This window comes from Vulpes vulpes, chromosome 13, assembly GCF_048418805.1.
Source record: "Vulpes vulpes isolate BD-2025 chromosome 13, VulVul3, whole genome shotgun sequence".
In the NCBI taxonomy this organism is placed as follows: domain Eukaryota; kingdom Metazoa; phylum Chordata; class Mammalia; order Carnivora; family Canidae; genus Vulpes; species Vulpes vulpes.
The window spans coordinates 62,481,716-62,494,874 of NC_132792.1; the positions used below are offsets into that span (position 1 = coordinate 62,481,716).

The 13,159-nt window shown below is 39.9% G+C and overlaps 1 long non-coding RNA gene across 5 annotated transcripts in view; it reads right to left on the minus strand.

Moving 5' to 3' along the window:
* The window catches only part of LOC112930013 (uncharacterized), a 143,716-nt gene that overhangs the window by 111,646 nt on the left and 18,911 nt on the right, over window positions 1–13,159 (minus strand). The window contains exons 3-4 of one of the 5 annotated variants that reach the window (XR_011996631.1): window positions 6,728–6,893; window positions 589–5,831 (exon numbers count right to left, since the gene is read on the minus strand). The exons of the other annotated variants lie outside the window; for them this stretch is intronic. This is a non-coding gene — a long non-coding RNA (uncharacterized lncRNA). Of the gene's footprint in view, window positions 1–588; window positions 5,832–6,727; window positions 6,894–13,159 lie in introns of those variants that run through there. 5 annotated transcript variants of the gene reach the window in all.

The window sequence follows — 13,159 nt, forward strand, 5'->3', positions numbered from 1 at the left end:
ACTGGGCCACCCAGATGCCCCTATTTGTGTTTTGATATCCACATTGAACTTTTCATTCTGTGCCCTCAGTTTTTCTGGCATCCATACTCGAGTGTTTTGATCTAGCCAGCGTTTGGTACACTCCACAGGGCTGTGTCACCTCACCCAGTTTTAGAAATTATCCTACTAGTCCCTAACCACTCTGGGGTCATGTGGTAGTTGGTCTCTGAGTGAGATGCCTTGCCTGTCAAGAGTAATACTAACTGGTGTTCATGTGACATGGTCAAATGGGGAAAAGAGTCCCTATAGATGGAAATATTGGGTGTTGGCTAAAGACAAAAGCTAAAGAAATATGTACTAAGTCTCATCTAACTAACTTGAGTTCATGAAACATAAAACCAATTTTTCTCTCTGTTCAAAGAACTTGATCTCATGCAAAATTCTGGATTTCTAATAAGAAATAATTATGGATAAAAATGTTTTTATATGCCTTAACAGAGCTGCATGCTACTGATGAGTCCTTTCCTTTAACTGTCTCAACTTAGGCAATTAAAACTAAGTAAGTTTGAAATCTAAATCTTACCTGAATTAGTTTTATACAGTCATCTCTTTTTCATTTTTTGAGCTGCCATCCTGTGTACTTTTTAAATTTACATAAAATATATAGATTTCAAATACACAATTCAATGAGTTTGAACAAACATAAACCTCCACCCCAGCAAGATTTAGAACATTTCTGTCACTTTAGAAAACATCCTTGGGCCCCTGTCCAGTCAATTTCCCCTCCAGAGGCAACTACTGTTCTGATTTTTGTCACTGTAGTTTTGTTTGTTCTAGAACTTCATGTAAATGAAGTTGCTTTCATTTTCATATACTCAAAACATATCTTGCTTTATAACAGGGAATTTATTATGTGTTTTTATTTTTTCCTCTGAAATTACTGTAAAGCCCTAAAGATAGTACCCCACCTCCTGCCCTCAAAGAGAGGACAAGGATACTGAACGCATCTCTGGTCTACTGAGAAGCGTCAGAACCAGAGGAAGTAACTAGAAGAAGGGACACAAAAGGAGGCTTTAGGTCATGGATCCCTGGTTCCCAAGTCAAGAAGCACTTGATGGATGTGAGGGGCACCATGAGAGCATCCAGGAGGCTTGTTAGCACCTCAACAGGCTGCACAAGGCAGCACTGCCCTTTCCTTCATGGCAATGCCCACCACTAGGCCTCCAGTCATTTAGGGACAAGCAGGAAGCCACTGCCCACATGTTCCAAGATATCTACAGTGAAGCATCCTAGGACCCTTAGGGTGGGAAGGAGCTCCTGTTTCTGTACTTTGAGGACAGCCTAGACTTTAGTGGCATACCCTAAAGGCAGAGGAGTGTAGATGCTCCTGTTCCAGCTAATGTAAGTTAAACATTCAAGTTATTTAATATTTTAGTGCTTTTCAAAGTACCCACTGGAGTAGCATCTAATTATCATTTTAAAAGTCTACTACCCAGACAGGACATAAAATTTTAAATGTCAGCAGTAATCTAATATTATCCTTACAGAAAAAAAAATTTGTCTACGATGTTCCCTTTTGCTCCCATTCCTGAGGGATCCAGGGATGAAAGACTATGTAAATCCAAACAGACATATTACTAGTACGGTTCATTTACATAGGTATATACAAATGTTATCATTTGAGACAAATTTAGAAAAACACAAATAATAAAATGTATTTTACATTTGTACCCCCAAATGTTGATGCTCATCACAAATCGTCACTTCCTCTGAGTTGTTCTCAGACTTCCAGAATCTCTCCAAGGCACATATATTTGCAGAACCTTCTGTGAAGACTCCAAAGTCATTCTTGCTCAGTATATGTAAAGTCCGGCCCTATCAGGTCTCAAAGACCCTCACCTCCTGTGTATCTGAGGAGAAGCCTTGTAATATTACTCTTAACACAATGCTTTCCTGTTTCTCTGCTACTGGAGGTTGGGTCCTCTGGGAGCCAATCCTAATACAGTGTTTGAGGAGTGAGATGTTTATAAAGGACCAACCCCTGTGAAAAGAAGTAGGCAGAGCGGGGCTGGACTGAAGGAACCGTTGAACGGCAATGCAGACACAACACACGTAGCCAGGAGCTCTGGGGCAAATGCTGTCCAGGAGAATATCCCCAGCCAGGCCAGATGGCTATGCCTCTATATCCCAGTCTCACCCAGTCACCAGATGCAAGCAGCTCTGGGAAAGACCTTGGGCAAGGTGGCTCTCATGAGCTGAGGCATGCACGAAGGAGCTCACAGCTGCAGACTACTGACCACACACTCCACAGCTGGACACCAAGTTCTTCCTCGAAGGAACATATAAGTATCTAGTACAACTATTCTCCAGGTCTGTCAGCAAGAGCCATATGGATTGTTCTCCATCCTCCAAAGCACCATGCTCACCTTTGCCTTACAGTGGATCCATGTGCCTGGAACATTTTCCCCACCCCCTGCAGCCGGCTCACTCCTTCTACTTCCACATTCTCATCCTTAGCTAGGCCTTCTCTCACCTCCTCCCTCATAATACTCATCTGACTTATAATTTGCTTAATGCATTTATTCCCTGCTTAAACAACCTCCGTGAGAGCAGAGGCAATGACAGACTTGTTTGTGCTGTATTTTCAGTGTTAAGCAATGTACCATGCACAAATAGTCCATGTAAAATTTAGGAATGGATTAATTAATTTGATATACCTGGTATTTTAGTCTGGGTTCCCCTAGAAAGAGACCCTAAGACAAGGTTTCAAGTGCAAGTGCATTATTAGAGAAGTGATTCCAGGAAACATTGCTGGGAAAGTAGGGAAGTGACACAGGAAAGAAAGGCAGACAGTTAATTACTCATTAAGACTATGGGCAACAGTTTAATCCTGCTGGGGAAATCTGAGAACTGTCGTTGAACATGTGCCTGAAATTATCCATCCTGGGCACCTGGGTGGCTCAGTCCATTAAGTGTCTGCCTTCAGCTCTGGTCATGATTCCAGGGTCCTAAGGTTGAGTCCTGCAGCAGGCTCCTGCTCAGTGGGGAGTCTTCTCCCTCTCCCTCTATCTGTACCCCCTGCTCATGCACTCTCTCTCTCTCTTAAATAAATAAAATCTTTTAAAAAAATTATCCATCCAAAAATGAGTGACCACATATTGTGTGATTCCATTTATAGAAAATGTCCACAATAAGCCAATTTTCATAGGGACAGCAAGTAGATTAGTGGGTTCCAGGGGCAGAGGAGGACCCAGAGAAACTATTAACAGGTATGGGTTTCTTTGGGTAAGGGTAGAAATGTTCAGAATTAGTAGTGATGGTTGTACTATATTGTGACTATATAAAAAAAAAAATCACTGAATTTTATACTGAGTTTTATGTTTCATGAACTGTATCTCAACAAAACAAATTATAATAAACAAATGAGGGAGCTGGGATATTTATACACAAGCTCCACTCATTAGTGAAGGTTGATGGGGAGGGTGGGTAGTTAATTTCTATAGCATTTCCAGTCTGTCCTGAGCAGACAAAACAGGCTCGGAGACTAGGGCGGCTTTCAGGCAAAAAGATGCAAATACCAGCACTTTGCAGTTTGGAGTCATGATGCACTGAAGTGGGAAGAATAAGGGGGTGTGAGTAGGGCACAGATTGGGTCTGCTATACTTAAGGAGAAATAAACTTAACCAACCTGACACATTCAAGGATGTGGCGAAAAGAAGATTCACTCAGAAGCCTCCAGCTCCAAGAACATATTTTTCTAAATTTATTCTAAAATATATTGATATATGGATGATATGTTTAGGGAGCCCAATCCTCTCAGCTGTGATCCCTAATCAAGTAAATCTGTGGAAGGAGAAAAGAACAGTGCTTTCAGTGAAAAGTGGAAATATAGTAGGTTGAATAATGACCTCCCCAAATATGTCTACATTCTAATCCTAAGGCAGTGTGAATGTTCCCTTTTAAGGCAAAAGGGACTTTGCAGGTGTAATTAGGTTCAGGATTTTGAGATGGGGAAATTACTTTAAACTTCCCAGGTGGGCCCAATATAATCACAGTCCCTATAAACGGGAAGAAGGTGGCTCAGAATCAGAGGGGAGGTATGTAAGAAGAAGAGCAGATGTGAGGGAGACAAAAGCCAAGAAGTACAAGCACCACTGAGAAGATAAAGAAGGTAACAACAAAGGTCCTCCCCCTCAGAGTTTTCAGAAGGAACCAATATGCCAGCAATGCCGATATCTTGACTTTTTACCCCAGTAAAGATTATTGCAGATTCTGATCTCCACAACTACTGTAGAAGAAAATCTGTGTTGTACTAAACCACTAAATTTGTAGTAATTTGTTTCAGTGGTGACAGGATGCTAATACACTTTCCCAGATGGGATTTAAAAAATAATAACCATCACTTCCTCCCCAGAATACATTATAAAACTGGAAGGGTCTTAAAATCATAACAAGAATAAAATACTTTGTATCTCTGGTTTTTTTTATGTTCAGGGTAGTTAATGTATTTTTTTAATATATTAAAATATTCTTACACTTGTCTTATGACTTCTTTTTAGAATAAGCAAATACTATTTCAAATAAAGTACTTTGTGGGGTTTTTGTTATTTTAATAAACTGAATGTTCCAATTTACCTTTTAGATTTTGAATTTATAAATTCTACCAAGTAAAAATTCTTCTTAGAATATTGACATGAATAAAAAACAAATGTGGATGAAGTCCCAGGAAATAACATGTTTACAACTCTAAAAGTATTGTAAAATTCAGTGCATCAAATGGAAATATTCCTACCAGCCAATTTCTGAGCATATGCAATGTGAGCTGAAGGGAGCTAACTGCCAGGCATGACAGTGAGTATGTGAGGTTCTTGAAAGTGAGAATGGGACACAGGGTAGGATAAGTTAGCAAAGCTTTAGGAAAAAGGGGTAAGAGGGGGGATAAAGGACCTAAAAGAAGTGAGCTGTTCCAGAGCTTTTTGATAAAATGCACACATAACTTCTCTCCAATTTCAGTATGCTCCACATTATCACCAGATAATAGAAAATAAAATTCAATCATGTCATACTTTTTCTCAAAATGCTCTGAAATTTGTTAGGTTAAAATAAAATGAAAAGCCAAGCTCCATAATCTCAATGGCATGCAAAACCCTCAACGACTGGATGCCAGTCTATTTATTTAGCCTTATCACCACTGTCCCAGGCATGCCAGACTCTTCACTGTTCCTGAAACATCTCTGTGTCTCTCATGCCTCAGGGCCTTGGCAAATAATGTTCTCACTAACTAGAATGGGTCCTTCTTGTCCTCACCAAGTATCTATTCATCCCAGCCTAAATATCATCTTCTCAGTGAAGTTTCTACTGGAAAAAATAATCCATTTTGGGTCCTGAACTCCATTTCTCCACCTTCTTGCCAACGATGCTAGGAATGCAAAGCCCTGACTACTCTTTAGCCATTTCTCAGTGTTTTATTTGCCGAGAGCAATTTTGAGAGTTGGAGTGGCATCTTGCTTGCCTCTCACTGTAAAAATGGTAAATTCCTTAGCTCTGGATACCTTGCCTGTCACATAACTCATAGGATACGCAGGCATTCATCTAAGCCCTTCTGAATGCCCCATGGACTGGGAGAAAGGGGCTTGGGGACTGGTGTTGACATCACGCTGATGCTACTCATGTGCTATGAGTGATTCAGTCATTTGTCTCTGACCTAGGAGTCTCCTATCTTCCATCAAAACCCATGCGACAGTATCAGACTTGCTTGTTAGCTTGCAAGAAGGGTACAATCCCAGATTCTGCACAGACTGATAATTCTCCATCTCTCCAGACAGGGTTTGTGGCCTCTTATATCTGTGATCCTGCAATATTTGGTCAAATAGAATGTGATGTTATTACACAAGAGCATGGGTTATGGTACATCGGAGATGTTCAGAAAAATGTCAAAAAAGGAAATATTTCCAGTTCAGTAAAGTTGTCTGCTCTGATAGCTGCTTCATTTTCCCCTAATCAAAGATGGACCCATTTAAATAGAACAGACAAAACGAGACTGTTTTTTCATGTCAGAGATAAGTGTTCTTGAAACAAGTAATGCTCTAAAGACCTGGGAGGATCTGAGTGACAGTATTAGTCTCCTCCAGTCTTTGTTTTTGTTAGCTAATTTGGCCGCATGATCCTATTAACAATTCCTAGGCTTTTTTTTTAATCCATTTTTAAAGCATTCTTTAGCCCAAGGAATTTATTTTCTGTTCTTAAGGATTGAAGGTTGAGTCCACATTTCAAGATTTTTGAATAAGATTCTTGTCTGAATTTTGTAAGCTGGGCGGGGGTGGGGGGGGGGGGCCGGGGTATAAGCCTTCATTAATTATCAACTATTGTTCTCAGTGATTTTATCATTTTTTTGAAGCCAGGAGGCATTGCAGTATATTAATAAGCTGAAAAATAAATGAATAAATATAATCTTACTTGGTTATGAGATCACAAGAGAAATGGAGAAAATGCTAAATAGCAAATAGAAGTAGCGGTTAGCCCCAGAAGGATTATAAAACAGGCAACTCTCTAGCTAAAGGCAACAGGTTCACATAACAAGATGGAAGCTAGAACTACTCCCACAAATAAGCTACACAAGAAACACATACTTTACTCAATTCAAAACTAATCAAATGTTTGTACTTAAATTAAGAACTGAAAATTCAAAGCCTCAAATATTTGAGATCAGATTTATATTAATGAAACCTGCATCTTTCAGGGCACCCACCTGGATGGCTCGGTCAGTGAAGCATCTGCCTTCAGCTCAGGTCATGATCCCAGGGTCCTGGGATTGAGACCCACATTGGGGTCCCTCCCTGCTCAGTGCAGAATCTGCTTCTCCTTCTCTCTGCTCCTACCCCTACTTGTATGCTTGCTCTCGCTCTCTCTCAAATCTTAAAAAAAAAAAAAAAAAAAAAAAAAAGATGACTTATTTTTCAGATACCCTGTGTGCAGGGCTGAGTTCCTGCTGAAAATGGACCCCTGTTAGAGGGAGGAGACAGATTCAGCCCCTTAGTCCCTGAAGGCATGGTAACCTGTGAGGTCACACTGAGGTTACAGCCATACAGGTCTGTGCTCCAAGCAACAGCATTCATGTTACACTCTGGTTCTAGGCCTCCATCTGTGTGGAAAGGTAAAAAACAAAACACCAGCCAGATGTTTTACTAAAATATTCCAAAATTTCAATGGCTTGAAAGAACATTGCACATGTTACTCAGTCTTAATCTACATTCCTTAATTTTATCTTACATTTGAAAGTGGGAAAGTAGCCCCATGGAAATACCATTAAAGCAACGTAAGAGAGGGAAGATGAGTCTCCTAACATTTGAAGAAAAGGCTAATATACATTGTCCTAACTTTTATTGTGCCTCAAACCAGAATGCTTGATCTGTATTCTGGGGCTCTGGGAGGAGGGTAGCTAATCCCCAGGAGCTTTACCCACATGTCCAGTACTGCTTCTGCTATTGACACTGAGGAGTGGGAAAGGTGCAAATCACCAATGGCACCCACCTGCCCTTTTTACTACAAAACTAGAATAGCCTGGTGCCGTCTACTTTAAAATTTCTTGTGCCAATTATAACTCACTCCGTCAACACCTTCATGATAGCTCAGGGACCAGGAGAAATGAAACTGTGTTGAACCACTAGCCTTTAATAATTAGAGAACTCTAGATTCAGCTGTGGATGAAAGAGGGGAAATGCTGCTGCTGAAAAACAAAAACAACTCAGGAGGGAAATCACCTGTCTCACACTCCCTCTTTCCCTCTACCTTTCCCCATTCCGCAGGGCAGGCCCCTTTGAGGCTCCAAACTGCTCACCCTGGAAGGTCCCCACTGACAGCTCCTCCAGGAAATATGGGTAGGATTCCAGACTGTCAAGGATGTGTGTTTTGATATGTTCTGTGCTGCAAACTGATCTAGTGGTATGAATCCCAATGAAATCCTCCCCCGTGCCCTCCTGTGTACCTGGGTAATAAGATGAGGACCCCTGACAATTTGAGGGGACCCTAAGTAAATCTGAGGTTCCTGACTCTGGGTTATGCATCTTGAGAAAAACCTTTTTTTAAATATAGTCACTCGAGTTTGAGCTTGGGTTTACTAAATTGTGGCTTTGGGTTTTTCTGGGGACATGCCTTTTGCCTTTTCAAATTGGGGAAATAACTAATGAAAAGGTTTTTCTTAACTTCCTTATTTTTAGTAAAGTAACAGGGCTCAAAAATTAGTCACCTAGTTACTATTCTGCTTAAAGTTTACCTACTACAGGGTGGTACTTCTCTGTGGATTTTTGCATATGCCCCACCCCAGGATAGAAAGGTAGGGGTCACAGAAACAACCTTATAGACTTGTTTGTCAAAAGAATTAGGCTTCCTGGAATCCCTAGATTGGCAAGTAGTTGAGAACATCCCCAATTTCCAGAATATTTCTTAAGACTTATAAGGGTTGGGAATATTTTTATATTAATGGATTCTATAGGAAATTATAGGTAAATCAGCCATTACAAAGAAAATCACGTTTAAAGGGAGTTATAGGGGTGCCTAGCTGGCTCAGTTGATAGAACATGTGACTTTTGATCTCGGGGTTGTTAAGTTTGAGCCTCACATTGGGTGTAGACATTACATAATAAAATCTTAAAAAAAAACAACAACAACACAAGAGTTATGTATGAAATGTTAATAGGCCAAAAAGCACTGAATTGCTATATTGGGCAATATTTACTTTCCCCAGGTATTTACTAGAATGATAAGAATATTCTGAAAAACATCACTAATCTTGGCTAATTTTTAACTACCATTTAAAACTCAATTACCCTGGGGTGCCTGGATGGCTCAGATGGCTAAGCATCTGCCCTTGGCTCAGCTCATGATCCCTGGGTTCTGGGATTGAGTCCAGCATTTGGCTCCCTGCTCAGCAGGATGTCTGCTTCTCCCTCTACCCTTTACGCCCTCCCTCCTGTTTCTGATCTCTCTCAATCTCTCTCTCAGATAAATAAATAAAATCTTTAAAAAACAAAACAAAAAACCTCAATTACCCTGATCATGAGATCAAACCCCACGTAGGCTCTTCACTGCATGGAACCTGCTTAGGATTCCCACCCTCTGCCCCTCCCCCTCCCTGCCCCCGCCTGCACTTGGGCATGTGTGCTCTCATGTGCTCTCACTCAAAAAATTAATTAAGTTAAAAACTCTCAATTACCCTGAGCCACATTTCTCATGTAATCCCATCCCAAGTAGCTGTTATTCCTGCTATCCTATTTCTGTTAATGCACCAATATTCTGTTCCCCAGGTATAAAACATCAGGACCATCTTTGATTGTTTTTCATGACACTCCTTCTCCATGCAATCAATTGCCAAGTCCTGTATTTTCTTAATAAAATGGCTCCTAATCTCCCTTTCTACTGACATCCTATCTCTGATCCTAGTCCTGGCCTTAAGGCCAGGTTTCCAGCTCCCAGCCTCTCCTTCCTCTAACCAGTTTTGCACATTGCAGTGTAACTAACCTGCCCCTATCATCACTTTGGTTGTAGGATCCACCTCCTTAAAGATCTTTCAGGACTTCCTACTGCCTATGCCAATGGTTTGCTTCTGGTAAGACACAGCACTTTGTCCCTATACTTTGCATGCTTTGCAAACATACAACCACCTTCTGATCAATAGGTAAAATTCCATTTTGCCAAGATCAAAACTTTTAACAGTCATTTCTATAAGAATGCTGATCTGAGTGACTTGCGGGTGTTAAGTAGAAAGCAACTTGCTACAAATAAGAGGGAGAGTCACATCAAGTATATGCCAGGGGAACTACCTCATGCTTATTGGAGCTTGTGAGAACATCTCCTCCCAAGGTTCAAGGGCATATGTCTGGGAGTAAACAGCTCTATTCAAAAAACAAACAAACCAAAAGGCTGCTGAGCATCAACCTAGCAAATAGTGAGGTAACTATGGATGCTTTAGAGACACTGTGAAACTGTATACTATTGCTTGTACTGTAATTGCTGCTGGCTTGTTTAGCATTTCCTTTCCGTTGTCTTGCTAAAAATTCTAGTATTTGAAGGTGTGACACAAAACCAAACGTTTGAGGGACACCTGGGTGGCTCAGTGGTTGAGTGTCTGCCTTTGGCTCACGGCGTGATGCCAGGTCCCACATTGGGCTCCTTCAGGGAGCCTGCTTCTCCCTCTGCTATGTCTCTGCCTCTTATATCTATGTCTTTCATGAATAAATAAATGAAATCTTTAAAAAAAAAAAAGAAAACACCAAATGTTTGAAAATCACTGAAAACTTAAGTCTGGCTTCCTTACCACAACCTACAAGGTCCTTCTCATTTTGACCCCAGCCTTCCTCTCCAGCCTTAACTTCTAACTCTGGCCCCTTGAGTCACGTGGGACCACATGTTGCTCTTTGACTAAATCAGCTTTTTCACATCTCTGGGCCTTCATAAAGCAGAAGAAACATTATGTTCTTGTTTTTTCAGACTCAGTTATCAAGCCACAGTTACAATATTATCTCTTCCCTAGTGTTTTCCCTGACTGGCCCAGTGAGAGGTAATTGTTCCCATAGTCCTTTGCACGTATCTTCTTCATCACACATACCCTCATGTTTTATAATCCCTGCCCTATTCCTATCTCCAAGGCATCAGGGATGGTGTGTCTGAGTTCCTGCAGGCAAAGAATTCATTCATCTTTGCATTCCCAATGCTTGAGATGTTATAAGCCCTTAACAAATGTTTGTAAAATTGTCTTTTTGCCCAAGATTCAGGCCCTATGACTTATTGCTAATTAATTGTTCAAAAATTGTCTCCCACAACTCTGCTCAAACCAAGCTAAACTATGTTCTGTTCCTAGGTGTGGTTTATATATACAATGGAATATTACTCAGCCATTAGAAATGACAAATACCCACCATTTGCTTCAACGTGGATGGAACTGGAGGGTATTATGCTGAGTGAAATGAGTCAGTCGGAGAAGGACAAACATTATATGGTCTCATTCATTTGGGGAATATAAATAATAGTGAAAGGGAATAGAAGGGAAGGGAGAAGAAATGGGTAGGAAATATCAGAAAGGGAGACAGAACATAAAGACTCCTAACTCTGGGAAACGAACTAGGGGTGGTGGAAGGGGAGGAGGGCGGGGGGTGGGGATGAATGGGTGACGGGCACTGAAGGGGACACTTGACAGGATGAGCACTGGGTGTTATTCTGTATGTTGGCAAATTGAACACCAATAAAAAATAAATGTATTGTAAAAAAAAAAACTATGTTCTGTTCCTGAAATAGTACTTGCCCTTTCCCACCTCTACAGATGTGCTCATGTGATTCAAAGTATTCTTATGTTTGGGACACTCACCCATTCTCCATGATAGCCATCTACAAAACTTCTACCTATCCCTATAAACCAAGTCACAGCCATGTTCTCCCAAGAAGTCCCCTGTCTTACCCAAACTAAGCATTTTCTCTGAACTTTCTAATACTTGGTTATACAGTTCTCCAGACCCTTAGCACAAACTAGTGTGGATAGTAGTCACTTAAGTATATTTTACTTCTATTACTAGGTTATAAAAATCTCCTTGAAAGGGATGCCTGGGTCGCTCAGTGGTTGAGTGTCTGCCTTCAGCTCAGGGCCTGATCCCAAGGTCCTGGGGTGGAGTTCTGCATCCAGCTCCCTGCCGGGAGCCTGCTTCTCCCTCTGTCTCTGTCTCTGTCTCTGTCTCTCTCTCTCTCTCCGCCCCTCTGTCTCTCATGAATAAATGAATACAATCTAAAAAACAAATCTCCTTGAGGCAAGAAAGATACCTTATTAGTTTTTGTTTTCTCATTAGTACCTATGCTATATCTCGCACATAAAAGGTAGTTTTTCAAATGAATGAATGAAATAAATGATGTATATGTCTAGTGCATTATACTATTCATTATATTCTATTTACATATGCTATCATTCAATTACAATTTATGTAAATGAGCCATTTCAACATTTCCTTGGGCATTATGCAATTATTATCATGTGTAGCAAATTCTTGTATCACACTCTCCACACTATTGCAGGCCAGTTTCCTTACTAAGATAAATTTTTAAAACTCTACCCAGGATGGAGGTGTTAACTAACCTTATTGTGGTAATCATTTTGTAATATACATGTGTATAAAATCATCACATTGTACATCTTACATATGTTAGATGTCCCCAATATCTCAAAGCTAGGGGGGAAAAAACCCTACACAGATGTTCTTCTCTTACTCTGGAATCTGAAAATTCTAATTTATAACACAGAGAATAATAAGTCCTAATAGAAATGAATTCCATTTCTCCTCCTTTAGGCAAAGTTAGGTTGTATCTCCTCTTTGTTTCAATTCATACATATATAATAGCAATTATTTCTACATTTTTATATTTTATGCTTTCATCTTTAACTCCCCTACTAGATTTTGAGCTTCTTGAAGCTGATAACCATGTCTTAGTTCTCTACTGATCAACCTATAATAATTAGTTTACATATATAAATACATTTTATTTATTTATATTTATACAGTTGATCCTTAAACAACTTGGGGGCTAGGGGCATCAAAACTCACATAGTTAAAAATCTGCATGTAACTTTTGACTCCCCAAAACTTAACTACTAATAGCCTACTATTGAAAAAAGCCTTACCAATAACCTAGTTAACACATACTTTGTGTGTTACATTGTATTATATACTGTATTCTTACAATCAAGTAAGCTAGAAAAAAGAAAATGTTAAGAAATTATAAGAGAAAATAGGGGAACATGGGTGGCTCAGTGGTTGAGGGTATGCCTGGCAATATTTTCCATTTAATAAATATTATTGAAATAAGGGACAATTTTTTTACTAGAGTATAGTTGACATACAATGTTGTATTAGTTTTTGGCTATATGAAATAGAAATTTGATAATTTTATACATTATACAGTACTCACCATGTTAAGTGTAGTTACCATCTACTACCATACAAGGTTATTAAATACTATTGACTATATTCCCTATGCTGTACTTTTCATGCCTGCAACTTCTTTATTTTATAGCTAGAAGTTTGTAGTTCTTAATCACCTCCACCTATTTTCCCCATTTCCCCACCTGCCCTCTTATCTGGCAACCACAAGTCTGTTCATTGAATATGAGTCTTTCTGCTTTTGTTTGTTCATTTGTTTTTTT